General features: G+C 36.5%; 1 protein-coding gene and 1 long non-coding RNA gene across 2 annotated transcripts in view; one reads left to right on the top strand and one right to left on the bottom strand.

The window, feature by feature from the left end:
- The window catches only part of LOC125485771, a 20,967-nt gene extending 6,184 nt beyond the window's left edge, over nt 1-14,783 (top strand). Inside the window, exon 3 of the long non-coding RNA XR_007264469.1 lies at nt 14,552-14,783. This is a non-coding gene — a long non-coding RNA (uncharacterized LOC125485771). The remainder of the gene's footprint in view (nt 1-14,551) is intronic.
- The window catches only part of taf3 (TAF3 RNA polymerase II, TATA box binding protein (TBP)-associated facto), a 107,666-nt gene that overhangs the window by 73,459 nt on the left and 8,995 nt on the right, over nt 1-25,212 (bottom strand). The gene's annotated exons all lie outside the window — the stretch shown is intronic.

Below are 25,212 nucleotides of genomic sequence, written 5' to 3' on the forward strand. Positions count from 1 at the left end.
CAGTTCCTACTATCTACTGAAATATCAAGATTATTCCAGTCATTTGGGTTGTCTCCAGCACCCCCAATTTTCAATTTTTTATAATTATCTTTCTGCCTCAATCGGATTACAAGGGGTTCTCCTATAATGCATGTTCCAGCTATGTGACTTGGCTTTAACGCGATCCTCTCGAGTATGGATTGTTCTTTTCCAGCAGTATATTGAATACAATGTTACTCTGGTTTACAACGCATTTTAATCCTACAATTAACTTCAATGCTGATAGGCTTCACTTATCTGAAAATCTATCCAGAAGTCTGTACCGATGAAATGTCAGGTCAGATCAGCATTTAAGCGGGGGAGGGAATTTTACTAAAAATTGCCGACGTGTCAATTTTGAGGGAGTTTCGTGGAGGGTTGCTGGCTCTGAGCTCTATCTCACACAATTTTGCACTGCTCACCCCTTTTGGATCATGCTCACACTATCATGCAGTACTGCTAGGATTTACAGTGGCTGAACCCTATTTAAAGCCCAGCTGTTACTTTGCAAATACAAGGTCAGATTTGTAAATGTATTGCCTCTTTGCACCTGTCTGATAAACTGTCATTAAAATTTCAGTTATAAGAGTGAAGCTACATGGGTGAGGAAGAATTTTGGAAAATATAATTGTTATGTGTCCTTTTTGCCCCTAACCCCGCTTTTCCCATAGGCCCCATTATTTATGTAGTGTGAATTTCTACAACGTGATGCTGTGGCGGAATGCAACTGTCGCATTATAGCAGAACCCCCTGTACAGGTCATCCCTTCACCTGTTATTCAGCTGTTGACATTTTACGTGACTGTCTAACACTTCGGATCACCTGCACAGACTTATTAATCGGCACTCCACTCACACCACTTGCACGGTCTTTTGATCCCTCTGCCCATTGATCTCCCTCTGCTCATAAATTCTGTGTTCTGTGTGCTTCTCTCTCACTTCACCTGACAAAGGGGCTACATTCTGAAAGCTTGTGATGTCAAATAAACCTGTTGGACTATAACCTGGTGTCGTATGTCTTCTGACTTTGTCCACCCCAGTCCAACACCGGCACCTCCACATCACATCACGTAATTAGTAATGGCTTTGGTCTCTCATTGGAAATATTCACACCCGAAAACAAAAGGTCTAAAAACTAAGTGCTGGGGCGGTGTGTTTGTACAAAACAGATTGATTTTACTTCAAAAGATAATTCAACTATATTCAGCCAATTCTCTATTTATTGCAGCCATGTACAATATTGACTGCTCAGTGTAAAAACAGATTTATACAAGAATGGTTTCTCCTCAAATTATTTCCATCTCTCACCTAGATTAGGATGAAAATCTTTCGGTTGGGTAACATGCAGATAATTTAAGTGAAGTGAGAGAAAAAGTCAGCTGAAAACTTTCAGATTTTCAATTTGAGACTAACTGTTGAATTCTCCAGAGAGGATTCACTTTGCAAACTCCATGTGTTCAATTAAACAATGAATAGTTAAAAATGCATAGATTCTAAGTTGTATATTAAAACTTAAGATCCATCATTTGATTTATAGTAAGTTCCTATATTACACTAAAACATCTAATATATTTGATTTTACTTCTATGTACTGGAGAAGTCCTCAAAAAGTTAAAATTCGTAACAAATTGCATAGATTTTTATCAACCTGTTCAGACATGTTACAGCACACATCCAGGGCAGGTGGGACTTGAACCCAGACCTCCTACCCAGATACAGGGACATTACCACTGTACCACATATATTGTAACAAAATTAGCTATTAACAGTCGAATTACCATTGTAGGCTGCTCCTTAACATTTAAGATTTATATAAGTGAAACAGTTATGGTGGTTTTCAAATGGTTTCTATATAAAGTAATAATTTACCTGAGTGACACAGCTGTTTCAGTGAAAGGATTAATTAAGAAAAGGATTTTTCAGTTGAGATACAAGACATTTCTCTCAGAAGTAATAACATATTTTGATCATCTTGTTACAAACTGTATGGCTATCCCACAGGATGTTTCTGGGTATATCGATCAGCAATGCTGTCTTTGGTAGTACAAAATGTACTTTAATGGATGTAAATAATTGAAGTGCAGATCTATGACTTTTGCAAGACAAAACAATTTAAGTTCAAATGTTAAATAATATACCATTGCTGCTATTCTTTGGAAAGGCATTTTCAAAGCTATTGAATTGTACACAGATATTTTGGGGCTTAAGATCTTCTGCTATGAGGAAATATCCATTGTTACTTTGTTTCAATTGATTGCATTTTCAAAATTTTTATTTAAAGAATTGGCTCTTATGAACAAAACGAGAAGTATATTTTAAAATTTTGCTTTCTACGATGTATCATACTTTGTATCTTGGCTTCCATATATTTTCTTTAAAATGGCAGTAATTTTGACACATTTAGCTATTGAAAATGAAATGCAAATGTTTAGCTCGGGTTTTCATTTGTTGCTGCACGACGGATTTTATCTGCAATTGCTCAGTCCTGTAGCCTACTATAATCCTATAAAGATGTTTAATACTTTCCATATATTCTAACTTCAAAATAAGGATGTTTTCCTCATTCGTTTTAACATAATTCATACGTACAAAATAGGTCAGAGAATTTTTTCCTTAAAAGAAATAATTCTTAGTGTTCAAGATATCTTATGCTTGTACAGGTTTAATTAGCAAATTTCTGATAATTATTTCCAAATTTTGCAAAACTAGGAGTAAATTGCATTAATAATGAAAAAGTGAAAGAAAAATGATCTAATCCTGCCTTTCTCATATTATGCAAGCAAAGGGATAGAGATTTTGATGCATGTCAAAAACAAATAACAGTGACTTCCAAGTTTGTGAATGGAAGGTAACTGAAGTGCAAAGAACAGAACAGATACAACCACAGAATTCGGATATTCTATTTTTTTAAAATGGGGTGTGTCAGAAAGACGAGATATTCCTGTTAGAAAGTACTATCCACGGAGAATGTCAAAAAAAGCCGCTGGCAGTCACCTTGGATTTTACCTGCTGATACCTGGCTTTAAAAGAAAGCAAAATTTTGCTGGCATGAAGTTGCATAAATGTATTGGTGGAATAATTTCAAAATTACCACAAGCACAAAAAAAATCACTTAAAAGCAGGTATAAATGTAATTAGGTTCCTTATTATTCCGTATCTTGTTCAAAATGCTCCAGTAACTTGAAAGGGTTAATATTCTGCTTTTGGACAACTGAAGTCATTAAGGTGACTCTTTGAAGGTTTGCTCAGTAGCAGCACTTAAAACGTACAGCTAAATCATTTGATCGGCATGACATCACAGGAGAGAAGGCTAAATGATTTGGACCACTGCAAATGATTAGGGAACCACATGCATACTTTCCCCAGGTCACACTGGCACCAATGTACGACTATGGTATGTGTAGCAAAAAAAAAGCTGCAACAGACCGAAACCCAAAAGGGACATCCAAACCCACATCTTGCTGTGGTTGGCTTGTAATGCATATGCCTCAGCAAGGAAGCACAACCTACTATACATTGTTTATACAAAAGATTCCTTTTGATCGGAGCGACGGTAAAACCACAGGCTGTGCTCGTCCCCAAAACAAAATGTTTTTAACTTCTAGTTTTTGCAATGCTTGGCGCCAAGCTGAGAACAGTAAACAATAAACATAGGGTTAGGAATGACAAATTGCTTTTTATAGTTGAACAAGTGATGACATAGTACAGTACATGATCCGTTTTTGCAGTAAGGAATTTGACTTGCACTCAGGTGAAACATTTAATGTATACTACACTTTCCCACTAACAATTAGAAACTGAGGCAGTTTTTTTTTTGCTGTAACAATTTGTAACAAGAAAATAAAAAATATGCAGAGTAGTTTCTTGTACACCTTCCATAAATTCTCTGCAAGTACAGAAAAACGTTTGATATTGCTTTTGCCACAGAATAATCAAGAACAATGGACAAAAGCGTGGAATAAAATACAACAAAATAAAAGTTGATTTACTCTGCAACAGTGGATAAATGCCATCTGATTCAAAGTTATAGATGTAAATTTAACCAGCACTGTGCAAGTTCAGGGCTGGTGCATCGGCCCATCACAATGTCGAAAGTGAAGTTCCATCCTCAGGTTGTGCACCAGAGATAATTTGCGAGAGCAGCCATTAAATGAATAAAAGTTAAATTACACTAAATGGAGCATGAATGAGATCAGAGATTTGCAACCATTTGTTCAGTATTAGAGCTACAGTTCTTTTTAATACATTAATGACCTAGACTTAGGCATATGCAGGACACAATTTCAAAGTTCAAAATGATACAAAAGTTAGGAACGTAGTAAACAATGAGGACGACAGTAACAAAGTCAGCAGCACATCGACTGGTTGGCAAACAAAATCTAACAGAAGCTAAAATGTGAAATGAAAAGGCACAATGAAATAAACTGCACGATTTTAAGGCTGTACAGAAATAGAGACTGGGGGAGGGGTCTTTGTACATAGATCAATAAAGGTGGCAGGGCAAGTTGACAAGGTTGTTAAAAAATTTTCGGCCTTTTTAAAGGAGACATGAAGTACAAAAACAAATCAGTTATGTTGAACTTTGAGAAAAGGTTGGTCAGATCTCAGCTGCACAATTCTGGGAAACACACTTTAAGAAGGATGTCAAAATCTTGGAAAGGCTGCCAAAGAGACTTACAGAAGGGCTTCAGGGATGAGAAACCTCAGCAATGAGGAGAATGAAGAGAAAGTGGAGATGTTGGTGCTGTTCTCCTTAGAGTAGAAAAGGGTAAGAGGAGATTTGTTAGACATGTTCAAAATCACGAATTATTTTAAAAGAGTAAATAAGTGAAAATCATATCCAAAGAATACTGAATTCACAGAAAGGGCAGTAGCTAGATTACAGACAATTAAGGTGATTGGCAAAGAATTAGAGCTGACAATTGGAAACTTTGGAACAATTGGAAAAATTGGAAACAGAAAATTGTTGTAGTCTGAAATATAATGTCTGAAATGGTGCTGGAAGCATTTTAAATAGCAACATTCACAAGTGATGTGGAAAATACAAAAAGGTGAAAAGAAACTACTGGGCTATGGTCAAAGTGCAGGGAAGTGTTTAAACAGTTAGTTCTACGAAAGAGCCTACATAAGCAAGATGGACCAAACAGCCTTTCTGTGCTGCACCATTCTATGAATCAAGTACTGTGCTGAATTTACATGGTTGTGGCAAAATGTTCAGGATTTATTTGTGCTTAGAAGGGCCATCAGCTATGATTTGTGTCTCAAGTGAGCTCCCTTCATCAAACACACAACCCAGTTTTATTCTCGAAACGGATCAGCAGCATAACACAGATTTGTGATATGAAGGTCATTGATATCTTTGAATCTGTTTCAATTGACAGCTTTGTTGCATTTTTTGGAGTAAGTGCCAGTCTCAGCTCACTCTTGTCTTTGCGTCAGCAAGTTCCAAGTTCAATCTTGACTCTAGATTTTCAAATGCATAGCCTTGGCTAACATGTCAGGGCAGTACTGATGGAGTGCTACACTGTTGAAGGAGCTAACATTTTGATGAAATATTAAGTTGAGACCCTACCCATACTCTCAGGTACATAAAAATAAACCCAATGCACATTTTGCTGCTGTCTGTAGGATCTTGCTGTTTACAAATTAGCTGTCGTATTTTCTTACATTAGAATGATGATTACATTTCAAAAGTGTTTAATTAGCTGTAAAACACGTTGAGGTCATAAACATAAAAAAGGTACAGTACAAATTATTTTTCTCTTTCTACTTGTAGTTCAGAGCAGTTCTCGACAGGCTTGGGCAGCAGATCATACAACTTGATGAATAACCAAGTTAACTGATAACCTTTTTCTCTGGGATGTGTGGTCCAAGTTATGAGAAATCATGTTAGTTTCAAGATGTCTTATTTTGAAATAGATTTTTTGAAGTCAAGTAAAACATAATAATTTACCATTAAGTAATTAAATTCATGACTGATTCTATTACTTTTCTATTCATATCTTTATCTACCAGTTCGTACAACATTCAGGGAAGTTATTAATAAGTTTATGATTTACCCACATTCTGTACACATATAATGTTTGGACCCATATGGGCTTGGCTGTAGAAACGGTCCTTTTTGCGGAACATGAAATAAAATTTATGGAGAGCATCTCAACCACATCAAATGCCAGTCATTCTGGGGGCTTCCAAATGTACACCTTTCAGATCTAGTATTCTCCTTGTAAACTTTGAGGTAATACATACAAATTATTGGTACCACCTTGTCAGAATCCCCTCTTTCCTTATATCTTTCCACACTCTACTAAATGTCAGAAAGACCTCATGAGGTGAATTCTTGGTGCTCATGTGGAAGTGGAATCTGTCTAGTTCTTTGTATGTGGGAATTTGAGAGATACCATCTCTGACTATAGACTGTGACTCGAGTCCTTCCAAACTTCTGATCTTCCCTAGTGAGTAGGCCAAACATGCTTTGTTTCAGAAGTTGCAATGAACAGCAGAAGGGGATGTGGAGGGGCAGAATGCAAATCTGGAGCACACTGATCTAGAATATGCCAGAGTATAAAGAGTTCAATGTAATATGCAATTTTGAAATTTGGTGCAGTGTTCACGAAGATTCTATATTTAGATACAGCTTTTTTGAAGTCAATATAAAGTACAACACTGACAAAAACAGAGCCAGTACCCCACAATATATAGAATTGGCTGACTGAATACCAATTAATTCTTAAAATTATTTTGAAAAACCGTGTTCAGTTGAAAATGCAAGTCACATAAATGTAATGCTGATCAACATCTACAATGCAACTTTTAGCTAGTTAAAAAGTGTTGTTAAACTTTGATTAAATCAATACAAACCTGGAATTATATAAAAGATTACTTATTAAATTGTGCATTTATAAAATGCTGCAGCATTGAAACTTATTGGCATTTTTGCTACTTTAGTTTTCTTGGGCACCAAGCAGGACTTTTCAAAAATAAAACCTCTCAGGGAATGGTTAATCCGGGTCAATTTTAAAAACAGTTCCCAGAAATTTCTTATTCACACCTGGAACTTTTGTATTTAGTTCTTGATATTTCTTTCACTTTTCTGGTTGTCTTCAGTTTTTCTTCTGTATCTGTAACTTTTTTTTCAAGAAAACAACACCTTCCTTTCAAGTGCTTGTATGCTTCTCCCATGTAGTCGTCAGCTTGTACAGGGTTTAACACATTGTATTGGCTCAGTTATTAAAAAAAAACAATTTATTTAAAATAAAGTTAAATTTAAAATAAAGATCCTTTCATATTAGTATTATTTGGTTAAAAATTGCTGTGTAAATGAAAATAAATAATTAAAATGACAAAAGAAGAATCAGTCCATAAACAATGAATTATCCTTAAAGTATCCAGATGGATTCAGATACATATTTTCCTAATCAACCTTTTCAGAGACATTATTACACATCTCTGGAGCAGGTGGGACTTGAATCCAGGCCTCCTGGTCCAGGGATAGAGATGCTACCACTGCACCAAACAGAACCTTGATTGATCCAAATAAAAGGAAGGATGTTATAATGTACAGCTGACATCAATGACGATTAAAAAAGAACCATTTCTGTTACTATTTTCAATGATTAATGTAATGATTCTTTGATATACATTTTGAGAACAATGACTATTTCAGGATTGAATGCCAGTTCCATTTAAAATGCATAAGATATTCATTGTTTTCCACTACTTTGAAAGCACACCTAACTCAGTTATAATAATTCAATAAGGTTATTTACATATGTCTTATATTTACTGAAGATTTTCTCAAATTTACTTAAGATTTTACCTTGAAAGCTTACTCCCAAAGAATTTCTTTGCATAAGTTACTATCTTTTTGATCAAAAGATGTTCAACCAATGTATTTGTGCCATTTTCCCAATGCTGTACAGTGTATTAAAACCATACAATTATTCTACAAGACTTCAGGAAAAGGAAAAATGGGAGTGACAATAGTGTTATAACACATGGTCAAGCCTTCAGCTATGTTAAGAAACTATTCTAACTTCCACTTCAGATTCACAAACTGCATTAGTTTGAGGAAGGAATGGATAGCTAGGAGACATATACTATTCAACAGACCTTGTTTAATCTCATAATGCTTAAATGTGTAATCATCACTGTTCCAGACTCTCTGAAATTAGATAGGAGGTATTTTGTTTGAACTGAAAAAGATTTATTTGTAAATTTTGCAGTAAATTGCAAAAGCAAACTCACATCCTAAAGGCCAATATAGATTTTCTGCACTGGATTGTTTTCAATTTACATTTTGGCATCATTTAGACTCTAAGAAATTAGCAGCCAAGTTTTTTTTAAAGTAGAAATCAAATATACAAAGACCATATTGAAGTTATACTGTATAAGCCCAGGTTCATGGCAGAGGCAAAGGCTAATTAAGTTTTCTACTAATCACAGTTCAAAAAGCTGTACAGGCATTGGCAGTGAACCCTATTTGCTACTTGAAAAAATGTAGCCTAAACGTACTGTGGCTTGGAAAGGAACTCTGAAGAATTACCTGGGGACCTCACTTCCCTCAAAATATAGCGCCACTAATACTCTCCAGATCTGCTGGCCCCTTTTCTAACTGTGTCAAGAAAATGTTTACGTTCAGGATGGGTTCATCTGAAAGGTCAAAGAAATTTAGGAGTCTTAAGATCCAACGACAATAGCACTAAAATCTCTGCCTCAAAAACGGAGGAAGAAAAAAAAAAGTTAAAAATCGTCTACTTGCTAAGATCAATGGAAAAATTATTTCCACTGCATTTCAATTGCTACCAGCTTGTAATTTTATAAAATCACCATCACTGTGGCAAAAGAACCATGTTTCATCTGCACTTCAAAGGCCTGTACAGTTTGAAGAAAAAAGCGTGCTTACGTGCTTACAATGCATTAAAATCCTTGATGAAAATAATGGGGACTATCTAGTGTAATTATTTGTGATTTCATCTAACAGACATTTGGCTACTAATTCAAAATACATTTGCAAAACAGAAGTAAACAAGGCATAAAGAAAGTCAAAGGCATGACACAGAATTGAGAGGGCTTATCCCAAATAAGATATGATTCAAACAAATTCAGCTTTTGAATGGACAACTTGGTCACTTGATGAAATTTATTATCACTTTTGGAGGACTGAAATGCTTTCCTATTGGAGTAACTCCTCCTCATCGTCCTACCCAATTTTTACCAAAATAATACTATCCACTGAGACCATATTTTCATCCAATCCTTAAAAATACTGACTTTTCACACTGTAACAATATGAACAAAGTTCTATTTACACTATTTCTGATGTTAGTTGTCTTTAAACGTATTAGTTCAAGCACAGCATTTTCTGTGGTTTCCAAGTAAAACATGAAAGAAACCAGTGGCCTGCATACAATTGACCAGACTGGATATCCTTATCTGATGACAATTTCACCCATTACCAAACCAATGGTCATAAAATTGAATAAAATACTAAAGTAATATCAAAAAGCACAAAGTTTGAAATTGCAATTCATTTTTTTATGAATTGAATAATAAACTTTTAACAAGTAAAACTCAATGAAGAGGCTTTTGAAAAATTCAAGAAAATTTTGAAGCTTACATTCGAATTTTTGGAATATTCCTACGTTGACAAGGCAGAAGTATTATGTAAATATAATTCAGATTTTTAACTAGTCAATATAGGAAATGAGCAAAATATATGACCTTCAAAAAGCCTCCATTTGTATTATACATGCAGACTCAGGGGGGCAAACATTGGACAAAATTTCTAAATGGTCAGAAATATTGCGAATAACAACTGTGTTATTCCTAGAACAAACAGCGCTATGCCATATTGCAATGTAAATAATGTAAATGCTGCTGAAGGAAATCCAAGACTTGACAAAAATAAGTTGGGTTTGGATTTTTATGAACAAACGAATATCCTGAATTTGTAAATGGTATTCAGCAAATAACAATAAAAAAAAGTCTGTACAAATCATATAGAATCCACCTGAATGAATGAATCTGCTTCAATTAAAAACAGTTCTTCGTCAAATCACACACAACAATAAAACAATTTAATAGCAAATATAAGTTGAAAGAGTTCCATTGTAAGTCGGTGAAATATAAGCCATTCTTTAAATGAATTGTGTAAAAGCTTGTGTAAAAAATTCTGTTAGAATCCTGTGTAGTAAATACATATCACAGTAAGGTAAAGGCTTTTTCTTACAAGATATGACAATGTACCTAATTTGTATTACATGCTTCCACTTATCTGCTGGTTACGTGCCATCCATGTTGTGGGCTGGCATTCTTGCAGCAATCATGGGGAAAAGACCAAACAGACTGGCGCCTGGCGTCTGGCATCTCCATGAGAAAGAAACGGCTGAATGACAATGGATGTCATCTAGTCATACTGCTTGCAGCAGCATGTATTGGCATGTGAAACTGCACAGACACCGTTTTGCCTAGACACCACCTAACTAAAGTCCACTGCAAGACACTGTAATTACAACTGCAATTTCTAAACAATTAAAATTTCAGATCCAGTTTGTAAAAAGAAAAATAAAGCCTTCCCCGACCCCCAAATAAGCTCCTTTAGTCGCCATGCCTGAAGTACTTTTAGTCCCTCAGCAGATCTCAAAACAATAAACTCTTCCCTTGTTCCTGCTTAGCTAGAAACATTTAGGAAAAGCAACTTGAAATGCTGCAGAGCATACAAGTGTCGAGTGAATAAAACAGAATTTGTACAAATATGTGTGAGAAAATTAAGTTGAAGCATAAAATTGCCAGGAATGTCATGATAGTTACACCCTTGGCTTAAGAAATACTGTTTTTACTTATTTTGGGATGACAGAGGAAGCGAAGTTTCTGTATGCTGTTGTTCAGGAGGAGGAAGAGAGTGTTTGAATTCCTAGCTTCTTTCCCTTGAGCCCTTTTAATCACCAATCTACTCAAATACCAATCATTTTAAGTCTTGGCTAAAACTTTGCCATTGTCTATTACCAGTTAAATTATTTTTTATGAAATTGATACACTAAAATTAATAAAATGTGCACTAAATATTGAAAATATCAACATTTTAGCACAGTGGTTAAATCAAATTATTCTGACTAGACTAGGCTTATTATTAAACCCCAAAATACCAAATCAATCTGACTTCTTTAAAACTTGCAACCCTCACGAAAACTAAATTTTAGTATGCTGTTCCATGTTAAATAGGAAATGTTACATGTGCAAATACTTTACATTTGCAAATTGGTAAGGATTTTTAAGAAAAGTTATTTTGCTGCCAATTTCTTAATCAATAACGGTGGTCATATACTCACTGCAAGTAATTGATTTGTGTTTGTTCTGATTGTGTGTATGGGATACCTCTTCTTACTGCTGAAGCATTTCGCCTCCGAACGAAATTTACCCCAAATGCCACTTTGAATAGCTATAAAGGAGGTGATTTATTGCAGCCTAGGTGAATCACTCACTCTTAATTTTCCAACTCTGCTTTGTTTTGCTACTTTACACTGTATGTCAATGCTCTAATGTGCTGACTATCTTGTGCATAAAACATATTTTTGTAAATATGTCACTAACAGTTCTACAAGTAAATAAATTTATTCAAGATTTTATTTTAAATAAAGAAGTCCAATTTCTCAGTTTTACATTTTTTCAAAACAAAAGAGGCGAGGGAAAGGAATAATTCAGTTACTGAATTGTATCAAGTGTTTTCAGTAAATTATGCTTAAACATATTTAAATACACATAAAACATTCATACAAAGTTTCTTTTCTGGGAGTAACACACTTTCAGTTTAAGGAAACTAACAAAGTTAAACAGGAAATGTTCAAATGGGCGAAAGAGAGTGCTTTGCAATTTGAGTACTATTACACTTTTATAGACAAGATGATAATTATACAGACACTAATGAAAGCAGGGTATTTTCATTACTAAAACACCTACAGCCATATACACAACATATAAATTTTACAGTTCACATCAACTTACTGCTAAATTATTAGAAACTGTCCTTATTCAAGTTGCATAGAGTCCTGTAACAGAGTAAACAATGTGATATTTCTTTATTGCTAAAAAGAAAGGTTCAAAACCAAAATATTTTGTGATGAATAATAAGTGTAAAATTTTAATTAATTGCCCTAACAACATAAAATAGGACCATAAATGGTAACAATGTTATTGTGTTTGAGCCTAAATAAAATATCCATAATATTCAAGCCAATTCTTGTATTCCAATTTGCTGCAAACCCAACCCTGTATTTCACACAATCAGGTCTGCATAGATTGTGGAATAACCGCTTTTTCCTCTGCACTGTTACAATAGCCATAAATCTTCCTTCTCATTTTCATCATAAAATATAGGTTTCTTTAAAAACGAACGAACACTTGAACTGTATCACCCAGATATGTGTTAGATTCATGTTAACTAGTGATCCAATTTTTTAAAGCAAAATTCAAATATAAATGTTATTCTGAATCATAGAAAAATAAAAGGAAATTGCAGTTTAAGGCAAAGTTCATGTCTTGATGCGTCTATCCAGGCAAACGTAGTCAAAAATGCAAGTAAGACACTGAAGATTCCTATCCCTAGTACAAATGCAGGAACAAACTGAAATGATCAAATGAACAACATAATTACATTGTTTGCTAGCATTTCCATTCTGCAATGGGAAGTTGGAAATTATGTTTAAATGAAATTACTAAACTTTTCCTATCAACTTTCTGATGAGAACAATGGATCATGCTTCAGAAATGCCCAAACAGTAAAAAGATTTTGAGAGAAATGGATGAAAAACATGAAAGACGATAACGTAATAGGTGTGGAAAAAATAATTTGTAGCCTCAAAAATACAGCCACAAAATTATCTTCGATTTCTTAATTGCCTGCTGCAGATGCATCAGCCACCACATAACAACTCAAAATCACAGAGTACAGTTCTGAAATCTAATTACATATTATCTGAAGATTTGATGAAATATATTCCAAATAGTTCCCAAAGAATTGTTGAAGGTCACTTCCCAGAGAATACACATAAATTCATAGAATAATTTTTTTAGGATTTTAATCTAGTGTAGCTGTTGGTGCCGTTATTGATCATGTTTCAACATCATATTAGCTCTACAAATAAAACTTAATAAATGGACACAATACCCTACATTACATTTTAAAAAGGCTCATTCCATGACCTTTACTGTGACACCTGGCATAGTGCAAGCAAAAGAAATATCAATTTCCTTAGAATGTTATTAGCACAATTCCATTAAAGTCAATTTAAAAATATGAAACAAGAAGGAATGATCCTCAACTTTTTTTCATTTTTCTCATCTTGCCTTTTTTTTTTCCTAAAGAGGCCTTTCTGTTTAAGCAAATGTGAATTACATCAAGGGACAATACTTTATAATAGTTACTAAATATGATGATTTGAGGGAGCAGAGCTAGTTATAATCATTTACCCATGACATACCTCAGTTTCAACTGAAGACAGCGTTGACTTCATTCTCACTGGTGCTGAATTTGAATTGATTTAAGTCAAATATTCTAGATTTTAGCTCAATATCCAGACTCTTAATTAAATAATAAACATTACACTTTAAGTTAAAATGCAATTATGTAGGCAGGTGTGGCAATAACATTTCACAAATCACAAACGATTGACTTTTTTCCACGATGTTGGTGAGCAATGTTGGCTCTTCCTTAAATAATGCTGTTTCATCTGAATGACAGCATTTTTATCAATGCAGTATTAAAATACCAGTCCAGAATACACAATCAAATCAAGGGCTGGGTGTTGCACTAAAACCAATTTACCCACCTGAACATTATTGGTCTGATTTCCCAGCTGTGGACAAACTTTACGAGTGAATTTGTGGACACTACCTTAGCTTTGTTCACAATATAATTTTTCACCTGACATTTACCAATTGACAACAGTTTAATCCTGGAATATGTGCATTAAATGTTTTGTGGTTAGTCTCACGTAATTGTTACCTACTTCTAATTTACCGCTTTGAACATTAGTGCAGTGACAGTTATCAAATCAGATCACACAAATCATACTGCTATTCAAGTAAAACACAAGAAGTTGTGTTGCAACTGAAGATTCAAGAAATAGAATTTATTTACTACGTTCCTGAACTTCACTATCGAGGTAGGTGCTACATCATCCCACTTTGACCAAATTTCAAGTTAAAACTGCCAACTATTTGGCATAAAATTAACATCCTTCTTACAAATGCCTTTAAACTATTCTGTTCTACCCTGGAAACTATCTTAAAGGAAAATTAACAATATTTCTATAAACTGCTGAAAGTTACTTAAATGGACTCACTGCCTACCTGATTGAACCATTGTTACAATGGAGTCAGTGATTACTTTTGGCTACAGGCAATTAAATGAGCATTTTCAACTTATTCATATATAATGGCATTTGATAATAACTGTATATAGACAGACTGCACAATTACAGAAAATTTTGTTTTGCAGTTTACAGTGTCGGGTTAATTTTGTCTTCTTTTTACAGCTCAAGCTAATTTCAGAGTTTCGACAGAACTCATGGCCAACACAGAATGGACTGAAGAATCTATGTTATCCAATGGCTGAATCTGAACTTATAAACAACAAACATGAATTGAACACTTCTATGACCCTCTTGAATTTAACAGGAACACAACACAGGTGGCACGGTGGCTCAGTGGTTAGCACTACTACCTCAGAGAGCCAGGGACCCAGGTTCGATGTTACCCTCGGGTGACTGTGTGGAGTTTGCATATTCTCCCTGTGTCTGCGTGGGTTTCGTCTGGGTGCTCGGTTTCCTCCCACAATCCAAAGCTGTGCAGGCTAGGGGGATTGGCTGTGCTAAATTGCCTATAGTGTGCAGGGATGAGTAGATTAGATGGGTTATAGGGGGATGGGTCTAGGTGGGATGCTCTGAGGGTTGGTGTGGACTTGTTGGGCCAAAGGGCCTGTTTCCACACTGTAGGGATTCTATGATTCTATGATTCACAACAAAGCCTGTGAATCAAATTGTTTTGCTTGACATTCTGCTCATTGAGTACATCCAGCATTCGACAGACATTTAAATTACACAGCGAATTGTACCTAATAAAGGAACAAATTAAAATTTAAGTGTTAACTTCCTGAATAATATCTATTAACTGAAACATTTAGTAATTTATCAGAAAGCATATTTTGAAGGGTTGAGCCATTACCATCAGTTCAAATAATTATTAACTCTATTTATACAATATTCATTTGTTAAATTCACTCTCTGTGCTGCCTGATTACTCATGGAATTTATCTTAATGCCTTATTTACTGTTTTCAAGCTTGGTGGTATCAGACAACATGGTCTTGGTGAAATCATTGATGACAATGGCGAAATGAAACAAGTCACAAAGAAATAGTACAAGTTTTAAATGCACTTTTATGGTTATCTTTTTAAAAAGTTGCTTTACTTTATCAAAAGAATAAACATCAGCTGCTCTAGCAGCTAATACTGTTTATAACCTATTGATAAAGTAAGCCATTTTGGAAGTGGACTGCATGAATGTGAAGACATCCAAGGTGGCTTGGGAAGCAGTTGCCTTAAAACATTGAGCAACATGTAACTGGAAAAATTAAATGTCTATAAATATGAAAGTGGCATTAATGGAAGACAATGATGAATAATGTTCAAAATGACATAATAAGAGGCTAGCAGAGACAGAAGGAAGGAAAAATAGGAAAATAGATATAAATAAACCTTTATTTCATAAATATTTTCTCATGCTGGCATTATTTTGTAATAGAAAATAACTTGGATTACTGAAAAATAAACTGTTCAGCTCCATCATGCGTGATAGAAGCTAAGAATTTCATAATTATACAATGTAATTTTGGTGGTGATTTGTTTTTAGTGGAAAAAACAGGAAAGGGAAGTTGTCAGAAGAACGTCTGGTATCCCCTCTCTTGCGTTAAGTGAATTCTTACAGTAATTTCTGCTTTTAATCTATACCCATCATTTAGAAATTAAAAAAACAACTCAGGAAATTTGTTCTTGCTGCACAAGTTGCAGCATTAGTATGTCAGTGACAATTGATGGCAGGAGCTGCTTTCAAGGACTTACTTAGTGCAGCACTGCAAGGGAACTAAATTAACATATTCTGTTGAAATGACAAGACCATGAAAGCACACTGTGTAAATAAAGTTATCGAGCACTGTTAATTCAGTCCCATCACATTGTTGAGTTCAGTAATTATGCCAAGTCTGTTTCCATATTAAATCATCAACATTTACTGAGTATACCAACAATCAGAAAAGTCATGAGATAGAATTGTAACTTGTTCCTGATAACAACACTCACTTTTTGAATACAGACCAAATGTACCCAAAGGGGTTACAACCCAGCTATTCACTGTGAACAAATGCACTCAGTAAAATAATTCACACAGTATTTACGCAGGAACAGCTGAGCACAAATATTTTACTTTACGTGGAACAAAAGTCAGTAGTATTTAAGTTTACATTGAAGAAAAGGCAGAACACTAAAGGAAAATATACACAAAACTAAAATATTAATTTTGAAATGTGTCTGTGTGTTATAAATGCTAGAAGCAAACATTGCAAAATATTGCACAAGTGTAACAAAGCCGTACTTGTATAATCCCATTAAAACACAAAAGTGAAAGTGGTCTACAAACAAATAGATTTTCTAGGATGCTTTTACAATAAACACTCCCAAGTTGTAGCTGTCCTTCGCCCCGATCAATGTTTGGTAATGCTTTTGCAGTACTGACTATTTAAGGATGAAAGGAGACCAAATTAACATCTTCAGACTACAGCCAAGAAGGGTTAGAATTTATAGAATTAAAATGAGAAGCTCAATATAATTATGCATTAAGTAATTTGACTATAAACCAATTTTAGCATTTATGGACAGCAATAATCATCAGCTTCTCCAAATGAGTCATCAGCGAACAGATTACAATTCCTATTCCTTGCATTTCACCGTTCCAGGCTCAACTCCTAATCCCCAAAACCCAACCAGTGCTACTGCATCTCGTCAGTCTTCAACCAACCCAACTTGAAGTGAAATCATCATTGCATTTAAAAACATTAAAAGAAAATTTACTTTCAGCAGTGCTGTAGATCATTTCTACCATTGAAATCATATTGAACTTTCTGCCTTTGTTACCTTCTGCTCAACAAACCTAGCACTTTTTTGACCAAAAAAGGGAAAACTTTTGCCAAGTTTCTGCCAATAGCTGGTCATTAAGAGGTACACAAATTTTTGACTAAAAGCAATTTAACTTTCTTTCACCCTGCACAATGCTTGGTAACTACTTCAGCAGTGTGCAGCTATGCAAAAAAAAAACCTACATAAGCCTCTAGTTAGTATCATGTCACCCTTTACTATTTCCTCAGAAATACATACAACAAAATACATTGTCAGAAATAAAGGTGGGTTTGGATCATAAAATAGTGTTTTATCTTTGATATGTGTGAAAACATTAAGGTGTCAGGCCATTCAATTAAGGCTAACATGTCAAATTACATTTACTAAAAGACTGCAGAATGAATACAGGGACAACAGATGGAGGCACAGTCATAATTCACTGGACCAGTAATCCAGAACTCAATGCTAATGGTCTGGTGATGAGGTTTTGAATCCCATCTTGGCCAACAGTGAAATTTGACTTGAATAAAATCTAAGATTAAAGACATGTTTAAGTGCAAACATGCAACCATTGTCAATTGGCATAAAACCCATCTCATTCATTAATATCCTTTAAGGAAGGAAATTTGTCTTTTTTAACCTGTCTGACCTACATGTGTTTCCAGACCCATAGAAATATGCTGACCCCAACTGACCTTTGAGATGGCATAGAAGTCACTCAAATGTATGAAAACTACTGCAAAGTTTAACCAAAGGAATTAAACAAGACCACTTAGCAGTAACCTAGGCACCAAAAATTACTTCAACAACCCAGCCCTGTTGACCCTGAAAAATCTCCTTCCTCACATCTTAGGGTCTTGTGCCAAAGTTGGGAGAGCAGTCCAAGAGACTGTCCCACATCCTGGTCAAGCAACTGCCTGATACAGTCATATTCTTAGAAAATACCTTATAAACAATACCCAAGGCACTGTCATCACCATTCCTGAATGTGTCTTATGCCACTGGCAGGACAGACTCACCAGAGATGATGCTACAATGGTATACAGCCAGGAGAGAGTTGCCTTGGGATTCCACAGTATTAACTTTGGACCCATGAATTCTCATGCATCAGGTCAAACCAGGACAAGGAAACATTCTGCTGATACCGAGTTCCCTCTCGTCTAATGAATCAGTACAATTCCATTTTGATCACCACTTGGGAGAAGCAGTAAGTAAGGAAAGGGCACAAAACGTACCCTGGGTCCATCCCCAAGAGTGGCTTAGCAGCATCACCTCTGACCGAGGCAGTAGCATCCGAAAGGATATCTCAGCAAGACTGGGTCTGTGGCAGGTGACGAGGAAACTAACAAAAGCAGAAAACTAATTGACTTTGTCCTCACTAATCTTCCTGTTTCAGATACATCGGTCCATGAGAATATGGTAGGAGTAATGACACAGTCATTAGGGAGACAAAGTACAGTCAACACATTTAGAATACCCTCCCATCATGATGTGTGGCACTATAAAAGTGTTAAATGTGTCCGCCTTTAAATAGATCTCACAACTGCAAACTGAGCATCCAAGAGGTACGTTGGGTCATCAGCAGCAGAATTGTATTCAAGCACAATCTGTAACCTCATGGCCTGCGTATTCCCCACTCTATTATCACTATTAAGCTCAGAGATGAATTGTTGTTCAATAAAGAGTGCACAAAGGCATTCCAGGAGCACCAAGCATATGAAAAATCTGGTGAAGCTACAACACAAAACTACTTGTATGTCAAAATGCAGAAGCAGAATTTAAAAGAGATAGCCAAACGATGTCACAATCAGCTGGTCAAATCTAATCTTTGTAGTCTTGTCACATCCGGTCTTGATTGATAATTAAACAACTAACAGGAGGCAGCAGCTCCATAGATTTCTCCACCCTCAATGATAGGGAAATCCCAGGAGATCACTGCAAAAGTCTTGGTTACAGCATTTACAGGTACATTCAGCCAAAGTGCCTAGTAAATGATCCATTTCAGTCTCGGATGGCAGCCTTTGGCCAATTTGATTCAATCCACATTTTATCAAGAAATGGCAGAAAGCACTGGCTACTAAAAAGATTGAGAGGTCTGGCAACGGTCTGGCAGTAGGATTGAAGACTTAGGTCCAAAATTAGCCATGCCACTAACCAAACTGTTGCAGTATAGCTACAAAAGTGGTCAACCTGATAACTGCACAGGCCCTGTCTACAAAATGCAGAATAAATCTATTCTGGCCAATTAAAGCTCCAGCAGACTATTCTCAATCATCAGTGATGGAAGGGGGTCAACAACAATACTGTCAGGCAGCAGTGCTCACTGATGCTCAGTTTGGGTTCTGCCAGGGTCACTCAGCTCCCACTTTCATTGTAATCTTATCCAAATATGGACAATAGTGTTGAACACCAGAGGTGAGGTGATAGTGATTGCTCTTGATATCATAGCCGCATTTGACAAAGTGTAACATCAAAGAGCCCTAGCAAATCAGGAGTCAATAGAAATCAGGGACAAAAACTGCTGGTTGCAGTTATACAGCCAAAATGAAGATGGTTGTGGGTATTAGGGGCCAATAATCTCAATCTTAGGACATTGCTGCAACATTCCCTCAAAGTACTGTCCTAGACCTATCCATCTTCATCTGTTTCATCAATGGCCTTTGCTTCATCTCAAAGTCTGAAGTGTGGATATTTGCTGATAATTGCAAAATGTCTGGTACTATTCACAACTCAACAGATACTGTCCATGTCCATAAAATAGCAAGACCTAGAGAACTTCAGACTTGGGCTAATATGTGCCACTGAACATTGTCATTTATGTCACACAAGTGTCCACAGTCTCCAACAAGAAAGTATCTTTTCATTGTCCCTTGACAGTCAACAGCATTACCATCATAATTAACTTCCTGGATATTAGCAATGACCAGAAACTGAACTTCAGGAGCCACACAAATACTGTGGCCACAACAGCAGGTCAGAGACATGGAGATATACAGCATGGAAACAGACCCTCCAACCAACTCGTCGAAGCTGACCAGATAGTCTAAATTAATCTAGTCTCATTTGCCAGCATTTGTCCCATATGCCTCTAAACCCTTCCTATTCATATACCCATCCAGATGCCTTTTAAACACAGTAATTGCATCAGCCTCCATCACTTCCTCTGGCAGTTCATTCCATACACACACCACACTGTGTGAAAATGTTGCCCCTTCGGTCCCTTTAAAATCTTTCCCCTCTCACCTTAAACATATGCTCTCTAGTTTTGGACTCACCTCCCCTGGGGAGTCTAAAACTAGAGGACAGGCCTAGGAATTGTGCAGAAGTGGTTCATCTTCTGTCTTCCCAGCACCTGTTCAGCATCTACAAGGCATGAGTGGATCAGGTTTGTGATATAATACTAAACACTTGCCTAATGGTTCAGCTCCAACAACTCACAAGAAGCTCAACCCTCAACTCTCCACTATCGATGCACAGTGGCAGAAGTGTATACCATCCACAAGATGCACTATCACCAAAGCTTCAAAGGTAGCACTTTCAATCCTGTGAGCTCCTCTACCTGGAAACATGATGGCAGCAGATACATGGGAACATCAGCACCTGCAAGATCCCCCTCTAAGCTGCCATTGTCTTGGAATTATACTGTCATACTTTCACTGTTGCTGGGTGACATCATATGAATTTTGACTCCCTCAAAAACATCAATGTGGGTGTCCCAACATCCCAAGGACTGTGGTGGTTCAAGGAGGCAAATAACCACCACCTTCTCCAGGGCAAATAAGTGCTGCCGCAGCCAGATACATTCACATTGCACAAATAATTTTAAAAAAAACTTCTTTGTCACATCTTTTGAAAACTATGTTTCCAAGCTTTTAGCATTTTTTCCAATCTCCAAACTGATATATTTTATACGGGTGCAATTTTATTTTCTGTTGCTGTGTAGCAAATCAAAACGAAACCATCCAGAAACCTCATTTTAGCCCCAAATGCATTAGTCCATACATAATACCATCGGAACAAAATAAATTGTGGTAACGTTTTATGATGTGATACAGGATTGAACTACAATCATGTTCAACATAACCACAATTCTGGAACATGACAGAAAAATAACCCAGGACGTTAATGTTGAACTCTCAATTTTGTGTGGGTTCAAATATTGACCTCTCTCTTTTCCCTTTTTTATTGTAAAAAAGTCCTTAAAAATTTGCAAAACTCATTCTGAAAATTCAGCCTTCCAATCATAAAGGTGACGAAGAAATTGTTCAAATTTTACGAAGATTGAGCTTGAGTAATGTAAACATTGTAAGTAAGGTCAACGCTAAATGGGATAGATTTTGTGCAGATTGAACAACTCAAACTGTGCATCCAAAAGATACTGTGGGTCAGCAGTAACAGCAACATTGTATTCAGCAAAAATCTATCTCACAAACAGACATATTCCCAATCCTACATTACCATAAAGCCTGGGGAACAAATCTGCTTCAATTAACTGTGCAAGGCGGCATGCCTGGAGCAATACTAGCTTTATCTCGTAGTGAGTGTCAACCTGGTGGAGCTACAACATAGAATTACTTCCATGCAAAACAGTGAAAATAGCATGCTACAGACAGAGTTAAGTAATCCCACAGTCAAAAGATCTGCAGTCCTGTCACATCTAATAGTATGGGTGGTGGGCAATTAAACAACTTACTGGAAGATGATGCTCCACAAATATCCCCATCCTTGATGATGGGACATCCTAACAGTTCAGTGTAAAAGACAAGGCTAAGGCATTTGCAATCATCTTCAGCCAGAAGTGCGAAATGGAAAATCCACTTCAGTCTCCTTCTTAACTGCCAGGCATCACAGGTGCCAGTCTTCAGCCAATTTGACTCATTCTACACAATCGCAAGAAATGGTTATAGATCCTGAGAGCATTCTGGTAATAGTATTATAGGTATATGCATTCAAACAAGCCATACCCCTCGTCAAGCTGTTCCAGTAACAGCAACCACACTGGTGGTGTGTAAAACTGCACAAGCCTGTCCACAAACAGGCATGACACATCCAATCCACGCAATTGCTACCCCATTATCTTATTGGCAATACAGATATAGTCAAAGTGCTAAGGGAAGGAAATCTGCCATGTTTGCGGATGGAAATATGAAACAAACACAGTTAATGCTGGAGAGAGATAGTAGGAACTGCCAATGCTGGAGAATCTGAGATAACAAGGTGTAGAGCTGGATGAACACAGCAGGCCAAGCAGCATCAGAGGAGCAGGAAGGCTGACGTTTCGGGTCTGGACCCTTCTTCAGAAGAAGAGTCATATTGGACTCAAAACATTAACTCCATTTTTCTCTTCACAGATGCTAGTATAGAACAAGTTGCTAGAAGAAGTGGAGGAGGAGGGTACAACATTTAAGAGGCAGCTGGATGGGTACATGAATATGAAGGGTTTTAGAGGGATATGGGCCAAATGCTGGCAAATGGGACTAGGTCAGATTGGGATGTCTGGTTGATGCGGATGAGTTGAACTGAAGAGTCTGTTTCCGTACTGTGTAACTCTATGAGATCAGACCAGCTGAGTTGCTCCAGCATTTTCTGTACTTGTTTCCAATCTGCCATCTTTAGCTGGTCTGGCCTTGCTGTGATTCCAGACCAACAGCAATACGGATGACCCTCAAGTGCTCTCTGTGAAATTAGGAATATGCAATAAAGACTGGCCCTGCCAGAGATGCTCACGTTCCCTCCATGAATAAAGAAAGAAACACTGACTCAGCAATAATGTGCAAATTGACACTCAGTTTGAGTTTCATGATGGCCAATTAGCTCTGATCTCATTACAGTCTTGGTCCAACATAGATAGAAGAGCTAAACCAAAGAGGTATGGGTAAAATAGACTGCCCTTGACATTAAAGAAGCACTTGACTGAATCAGCTATCAAGGACCTCGACCGAAACTGGAGTCAATGGGAATGTGGGTAAGAACTCTCCACTAGTTACAGACAGACTTAGCACTAAGGAAGATAGCTATAATTGTTGCAAGTTGGTCATCTTAATCCTAGGACATTGCTGCAGAAGTATTTGGCCCAGCCATCTTCAGCTGCTCCAATGACCTTGCCTCTATCATAAGGCCAAAAACAGAAATGTTTGCTGATGATTGCAATATACTCAGTATCATCTGCAATTCCTCAGATGCTGAAGGAGGCCACATACATATGCATCAAGACCACACAAGCAACATTTATGCCATATGAACGCTAGGCTATAACGATCTCAAACAAAAGAAAACCTAACTATTTCCCCATAACATTTAGGGGCATTGCGATCACTGAATTTACCACCATTAACATTCTTGGGACATTGACCAGAAACTGAACTGGAACAGCCATATAAAACTGTGGCTGCAAAGCAAGTCAGGAAACATTGTTTGACAAGTAATTCAACTCCTGACTCCCTAAGACGTGTCCACCATATAAAAGGCACAAGTCAGGAGTATGCACTCTCCACTTGTCTGGATGACTGCAGCTCCAACAATCCCCAAAAGGTTTGACACTTGCCAGCATGAAGCATCCCACTTGACTGGCATCTCATTCACCATATTAAACATTCAATCCCTTCACCAATGCACAGGGGTAATTATGAATATCAACTACAAGATGCTTTGCAATTACTCACCAAGGTTCCTTCAACAGCACCTACCAAATTCCTGACCTCTCAATCTAGAAAGAGAATGGCAGCAGATACATGGGAAACATCACCCATCCAAGACACGTACCGCCTTGACTTGGAGCTGTATTGATAATCCTATGCTTTAGCAAAGTCAAAACAGCATTGTGGGAATACTCACAAGATGTGCTGGGCTCAGGGCTGTGGCCTTCATCTCCTTGCAAATGTCAACAGGAAATAAATGCTGGACTAAACAGCAATGCCTATATCATTTGAAATCCTAAATGGAAGAAAGAGAACTTCCAACTGCAGATGTAAACTTAATAAGTTTCTCTAGATCTTACTGCAAATTCAAGTAAGGAATAGAACCCGAAAAGGGTAAAGATTGGGAAGGAAATGCAAAAACAAAAATAATTGAAAATACTTACAGAAATAAGATGGAGAGACTGCCAAACAATAAAATGTTTTGAATGATATAGTTAAATGAAAGCATGAACAAACTTTTGTCAGGTCAAGCCTCTATGTTCACATTTGATCCACTTAAATGAAGTCAACAAAACAATGAAAAACTGAAATCATTTTCTACTTATTGCATGTAAAGTGATTGACCAATTAAAAAAAATTAGATCATGATATATCCACAGTCAGTACCGATGATTTATTAAACTATGTGCTCTGTTTTACACCGGCCACAGTTAATCTATTTGGTAAAGATCACTATTTACAGTAATAAAAAATGTTTAAAAAATATTTAATGCCTCTCTGAAGTGCACTAACTGGACCATCATGAGACAACAGTATCTTTTAAAAACATTTCTTATGGGATAAAAAGGAATCAAATGTGCCTGTTCATGAAATTCTGCAATACACTGCTAAGACATTTATGTTATTTTGTACTGTACGTTTAAAACAACAGTTGCAGCAGTTCAATGGTACATGTTTTGGAATGGGTTGAAATCTGCAATTCATTTTATCTTCAACAAAATGTTCATATTTTTGATTCCCAAAATTGTACAACATACAACATTATGCAATATTTTTACTGTAAGTATTGTTAAATTGGCAGCAGCTTCAAGTTACCTTCTCTCATGCCAACAATTTTTAACAGCGACAATTATTTAATCTATTCCTGAGTATAGCTGATAAGAACAAAGAGAGTGTTTAAACCATTTGGTGTCGATGTGCATTGTATCATCAGTGTCCTTCTTTGCTGAACTCATAACATGTCATGTGACTCCATCTATGTAGAAAGTCTATAGATTATAAAGTTGCTTTCCAATATGCAAAGCACTCAGAAAACAGATGAACCTAGAAATTGAGATAACAAGGTGTAGAGCTGGACGAACACAGCAGGCCAAGCAGCATCGGAGGAGCA

Source organism: Rhincodon typus, chromosome 22 (genome assembly GCF_021869965.1).
Source record: "Rhincodon typus isolate 14 chromosome 22, sRhiTyp1.1, whole genome shotgun sequence".
NCBI lineage: Eukaryota > Metazoa > Chordata > Chondrichthyes > Orectolobiformes > Rhincodontidae > Rhincodon > Rhincodon typus.